The sequence below is a fragment of the Palaemon carinicauda genome, chromosome 43, assembly GCF_036898095.1.
Source record: "Palaemon carinicauda isolate YSFRI2023 chromosome 43, ASM3689809v2, whole genome shotgun sequence".
NCBI lineage: Eukaryota > Metazoa > Arthropoda > Malacostraca > Decapoda > Palaemonidae > Palaemon > Palaemon carinicauda.
In genome coordinates, this window is record NC_090767.1 from 9,940,742 (window position 1) to 9,947,258 (window position 6,517).

The following is a 6,517-nucleotide window of genomic DNA, read 5'->3' on the forward strand; positions in this document are numbered from 1 at the left end:
AGACCTTACAGAATACCACTGGCTGATATTACTACTTTTTCAGATGTACCCCTACCATCAGTTGTTGCTTCACATGTGGTATTGACACCTGGGACTAATCTAGTGTCAGAGACCCTACAGAATACCACTGGCTGATATTACTACTTTTTCAGATGTACCCCTACCATCAGTTGTTGCTTCACATGTGGTATTGACACCTGGGACTAATCTAGTGTCAGAGACCCTACAGAATACCACTGGCTGATATTACTACTTTTTCAGATGTACCCCTACCATCAGTTGTTGCTTCACATGTGGTATTGACACCTGGGACTAATCTAGTGTCAGAGACCCTACAGAATACCACTGGCTGATATTACTACTTTTTCAGATGTACCCCTACCATCAGCTGTTGCTTCACATGTGGTATTGACACCTGGGACTAATCTAGTGTCGGAGACCCTACAGAATACCACTTACAAAAAAGCTATGGAACGTGTTATTCTTGTTAAGAAATGGTTGGCAGAAAAGTAATAAAATCATGGGCCTCCCCCTGCATCCTCTACCAAAAAACCAGGTAAGTCTTTGAGTCTCTGAAGGTTATCGGGAGTTAAATTCTGTTGCCACCCATAAGGACACTAATCCTTTGAAAAGAATCTTAATATTGTTGCAAATGTTAATATTTTTAATAATTTTCATAAAGATTATACTATATAAGTACCCTTGACAAAATGCTATGAAGGCTTCTTCCTGTATCATATCTGTAGTTCAATTTCAATACTGTTCTTCCCCCTTTGAAATGACAAACTGTTGAAAACTTTCAACCTTTTAACGTAAGGTGTTCAATTTCAATACTGTTCTTCCCCTTTGAAATGACAAATACTGTTCTTCCCCTTTGAAATGACAAATACTGTTGAAAACTTTCCACCTTTTAACGTAATGTGTTCAATTTCAATACTGTTCTTCCCCTTTGAAATGATAAATACTGTTTAAAACTTTCAACCTTTTAACGTAAGGTGTTCAATTTCAATACTGTTTTTCCCCTTTGAAATGACAAATACTGTTGAAAACTTTCAACCTTTTAATGTAATGTTCAGTTTCAATACTGTTCTTCCCCTTTGAAATGACAAATTCTGTTGAAAACTTTCAACCTTTTAACATAATGTGTTCAGTTTCAATACTGTTCTTCCCCTTTTGAAATGACAAATACTGTTTAAAACTTTCAACCTTTTAACGTAATGTGTTCAATTTCAATACAGTTCTTCCCCTTTGAAATGACAAATGCTGTTGAAAACTTTCAACCTTTTAACGTAATGTGTTAAATTTCAATACTGTTCTTCCCCTTTGAAATGACAAATACTGTTGAAACCTTTCAACCTTTTTAATGTTCTTTTTCAGATAAAATTATGTCATCGATGACAATGGTCCACGACGATACATGGGAAGAACTTTTAAAGCTCGTGAGACCTGTTTCTTCGCCTTGGAAATCTGGCAGAAAACTACCATTGGGAAAGTCTTGTAACTCTGGTCATGGATGTCGGGAGCGGAAAGATTGCACCCAAGGATGGCAGTTACATGCATTAAAGGATTTCCTACTCCCGTAAACAAGGCAGTTCAGTGCTCTGATTAGCATGGCTTAATTTTATAAAGTTCTGAACGAACATTTTCGGTAGTTGCTGTACCTCTGATTAATCTCGCCAGCCCTAAGATCGACTCTAGTGGGCAAAAGATTGTCAACGTGCATTTCCAGCTATTAAAATGACTATAGTAGGCAGAAGATTGTCAACGTGCATTTCCAGCTATTAAAATGACTATAGTAGACAGAAGATTGTCAACGTGCATTTCCAGCTATTAAAATGACTATAGTGGACAGAAGATTGTCAACGTGCATTTCCAGCTATTAAAATGACTATAGTGGACAGAAGATTGTCAACGTGCATTTCCAGCTATTAAAATGACTATAGTGGACAGAAGATTGTCAACGTGCATTTCCAGCTATTAAAATGACTATAGTGGACAGAAGATTGTCAACGTGCATTTCCAGTTATTAAAATGACTATAGTGGACAGAAGATTGTCAACGTGCATTTCCAGCTATTAAAATGACTATAGTGGACAGAAGATTGTCAACGTGCATTTCCAGCTATTAAAATGACTATAGTGGACAGAAGATTGTCAACGTGCATTTCCAGCTATTAAAATTACTCTAGTGGGCAGAAGATTGTCAACGTGCATTTCCAGCTATTCAAATTACTCTAGTGGGCAGAAGATTGTCAACGTGCATTTCCAGCTATCAAAATGACTACAGTGGGCAGAAGATTGTCAACGTGCATTTCCAGCTATTAAAATGACTATAGTGGGCAGAAGATTGTCAACGTGTATTTCCAGCTATTAAAATAGCCTTCTATGTTGAAGGCTATCTGAATCAGACAAGCTGTTTATCTCAAAGTAGAAGATAGTGATGTGGCTGTAGGAGCAGCTTTGATGCAGACTGATGACTTGATTTACGACCCCAGATTATATATACGAGTAAACTGAAGCCTCAGTTCCTAGATTAGTGGAAGAGGCGGCTTGGGCTCTCCTTCGTGCTCTTGAAAAATTTGATTCTTATATAAATCATCTTTGTCTCTTGTAAATAAAGTTTAGACAAATCAATCTTTTTTTTAGTTTTTTTTTTTACCGTAAGCCATTGTCTTTTGTAAGTAAATTTAAAAAAAAAAACGGTTAACTCTTGAGCCTTTTGGTCCTGCAGCGATATAACATAGGGATATTGCTTATCAAAGGCAATATTAAAACCTCATTGCTGACCTGCTTCCAGATTTTGACTTTCTTCTGTACACAAAAATCTAATCTATCAGTTTTGGTCCTGCAGCGATATAACATAGGGATATTGCTTATCAAAGGCAATATTAAAACCTCATTGCTGACATGCTTCCAGATTTTGACTTTCTTCTGTACACAAAAATCTAATCTATCAGTTTATTTGAATCTACAATGTTCTGTCTCCTCTTGGAGGGATGTGTTAAAAGTATTCTTAAACATTTATCCATTTTGTTCCCTAATATGTGCTTTCATGAAATTGCAATGTAATTTTATTGAACTGTTGTTGTTTATACTTTGGTATTCTTTGTTATAGTTTAATCTTTGTTATAGTTTAATCTTTTGTAAGTTAGAATTTGTTTTAAGTAAATTAACTGAATCTGTAACTGTAAAGGATTAACTTAATTCTCAAAAGTACTTTCGTAATTTGCTCTCCCAGCACTTTGTTTAAGTCATTACTTTGCTCTATTAGAATCTTTTTTCAGTTTTTAAGTTTTGTGATGATTTGGGAGTTTTTAAAAGATAAACATTGTTTTCTATAAAGTATTTAAACATATAAAGTCTCTTCAAATATAAATCAAGTTGGTTTTTCTTTAGTTTTTGTCTCTTTTTATCATATATAAAATCTTAAAGCACAGTCCCTTAGGCCAATTCAGCATGGTTACCAGTAGCTCAACAACATGTATACCTATATAGGTATTTCCCCCTAGGCCTGACACGTAATTTCATTCATAAAAATACAATTGTATGACGTCACATGCAACCACCAATCACAGCAGAGGACGAATCCGTCAACGAGACAACAGATATTTCCCGCTAAATATACATAAGGCGAGATGGTTCCTCTGGTTTATGGGATGTTTTTGGCGAGAGAGAGAATAGTGTCAAAGCGTTTGAACTTTTAATGTAATAATTAACTGGTTTCTCGAACAGCTCCTAGATCGTAGGAACTCCCTCTTGGCGGGATATTCCAGCCCTCTGATTGGCTTGTTACATTTGTTTACAAATTCATACCTCGTGTTAAACATCGTAGCCAAAACCTAGTTAATTATTTCTTCTAACAAGACGTATTTATTCAGCTTAAGCATTCGAACAAGATTTATCTATTTTATTAATAAATTCATTATATTAAAAGTTAATTTTTACTATAAACTATAATTTAACATTCCTAATTCATCTGCAATATGTATAGATATTTCACTCATACAGAGTCTAATTCATTCATAAAATACTATTACCTGACGTCACATACAACCACCAATCACAGCCCATAAGCTCTCGTTACTCTTGGTGGTACATTCCAGTCTTCTGATTGGTTACATCTTCCTCAGCTGTGATTGGTTATCACCTTCTTTCACGCACAAACGAACACACGCATGAAACATCGTAGCCATAAAGTTAGTCAATTTTTCCTTCGAACATGACTTATCTGTCTAACTTATGGTCTTTAATTAGATTCATTATTTATTTTATTTTATAATTAATAATTTTATTAAGATTAATTTTTGTAAAATTTATTTTTTCAAGCTTTAATTAATCTAAAATAGTATAGGCTTTTCTACGACTTTACGCACAAACGAACACACGCACATATATCATCGTAGCCAGAAAGTTACTCAATTATTCCTTCGAATATGACTTATTTTTCTAATTTACGGCCTTTAATAAGATTCTTTATTTATTTTATTTTAAAATTAATAGTATTAATAAGACTATTTTTTGTAAAAATTTAATTTTTCAAGCTCTAATTAATCTAAAATACGTATAGGTTTTCCACCCCTAGGCCCCATACGTAACATTCATTCATAAATACGAGTGTCTGACGTCAAATACAACCAGCCAATGAGACAACAGATATTTACCGCCAAAAATACATAAGGTGACTTAGGTGAGAGGGTTCCTCTGTCTTATGAGTTGCTGTTGGCGAACTAGTCAAACTCGTGCCTCTATTTCATTTTCATACGCAACAGTGTGATTATAAAGTATTTATACATATAAATAGTCTCTTCAAATATAAATCAAGTTGGTTTTTCTTTAGTTTTTGTCTCCTTTATCATATATAAAATCTTATCGCACAGACTCTTAGATCGATTCAGCATGGTTACCAGTAGCACAACAACATGTATACCTATATATGTGCATGTATATTATTATACAAATTCTTGATTCGTTCTTTACTTGTAAAAGTATCTAACTCTGAGGTTTTCAACAAGGGAGAATTAAAAGGAGAAACATCAGTGGCCTTTAGTGAACTCAAAGATGGTAGAAATGTTCTCTTGTCTCTTGCAGCCTTTTCAAGTGGGAGAAGGGTGCGAAGTATCTCAAAAGCAAATAAGATCAAGTTGATAAATCCAGAGGAAGGTTTAACAACATTGAACTAGGATGGCAATTTAGAGAAGCCTTTGTCAGTTCTCTTAAAATATGGCCTGGATATATGTATTCACTGAAACCAGACTGACTGGATTCGAAAAAAAGAACCTTGGAGCAAAGTGGTTTCTACGTAATGGGAAGAGATCATGGCACTCTATATTAGGAAATAGTATTTTTTTATGCAAATTAACTGACAATAGAGAACACACTGCTTGAACACAGATATACAAAAGCATACTTTGATCTATCTGTAGAAAATATCGTAACCAAATTGACCATTTAGCAATAAATATGTAATGTGATAAGTCCCTACTGGATGGGAGATAAAGACAGAGACCTGATATAGGAAGAAACGACAAACTTTGATCTCTACACTTAGAGACACAAGTTGAAGACCAGGAAAACTAATGTAAACCTACCTCACAGATTCCCAGAAATGTTACCCCGTGATGCAGTGGAAATAAATTCGAACATAAATTGTAAAATAAGTTTAAATCTTTCAAGAATCTGCTAACATCACAATCAGACAGTGAATTGGAGTAAAACGAAAGAAATGGTTGAGTTGTGAAACACGGAAACTGATAAAGAAAAGAATAACAAAACTTGACAATCATTAAAGGAATAACAGCAGATTTTTTTTACCTAATTAAGAACTGAATATATGAGCCTTGATAGTAAAGTAATGAGATGATTTAGAAGCGAGAAAAGAAGGGTCACAGTTCCTTTTGTTTTTGGACAAGAATGAAAAATAGCAATTTGCTGACTTATGGAACCTGTTTGAAATATCTTAGACATATAATAATGTATGGACAGCACATACATTAATGTATACTCTGCTAATATGTTTTTATATGATTATATATAGGCCTATACAAGGCCTATACGTATCAATATAAATTTTTCCCATTGTACTGAAATAACTAAACCCATATATATGGATTGAACATTGCATTTTAATGTAATATTGGTCATTTATGTATAATATAATGTACATTCAATCAAAATAATGATGATTTCGTTTATTTTATATTGTTTTACCATATGTGAATAATATAATTTAGCATAAATTTATCAAAATGTTATAATAAAGTAATTATTGTAATAGAATATAACATTTATTGTATTAAAATAACTAATTATATTTCATTATGGGGGATAAAGTAATGATAATATACTGTAAAATGCAATACAATACACAAAATGGCCGTTGTCGGTCAGCCCAAATAATGCCAGAATATGTATTAACATTTCATATTCCTTACTGTATTTCAGCATAGCAAAGCATAAAATAAATCAAAATAGAACTAAAATTAATATATAAATCTTTTAAAAAGTATAAAAACACTCAA

General features: G+C 33.4%; 1 long non-coding RNA gene across 2 annotated transcripts in view; it reads left to right on the forward strand.

The window, feature by feature from the left end:
- Window positions 1-2,633, forward strand: part of LOC137633589 (uncharacterized) — a 3,762-nt gene extending 1,129 nt beyond the window's left edge. For both annotated transcript variants that reach the window (XR_011042291.1, XR_011042292.1), the window contains exons 2-3: window positions 371-556; window positions 1,378-2,633. This is a non-coding gene — a long non-coding RNA (uncharacterized lncRNA). The remainder of the gene's footprint in view (window positions 1-370; window positions 557-1,377) is intronic.
- The last annotated feature ends 3,884 nt before the right edge of the window (window positions 2,634-6,517 follow it).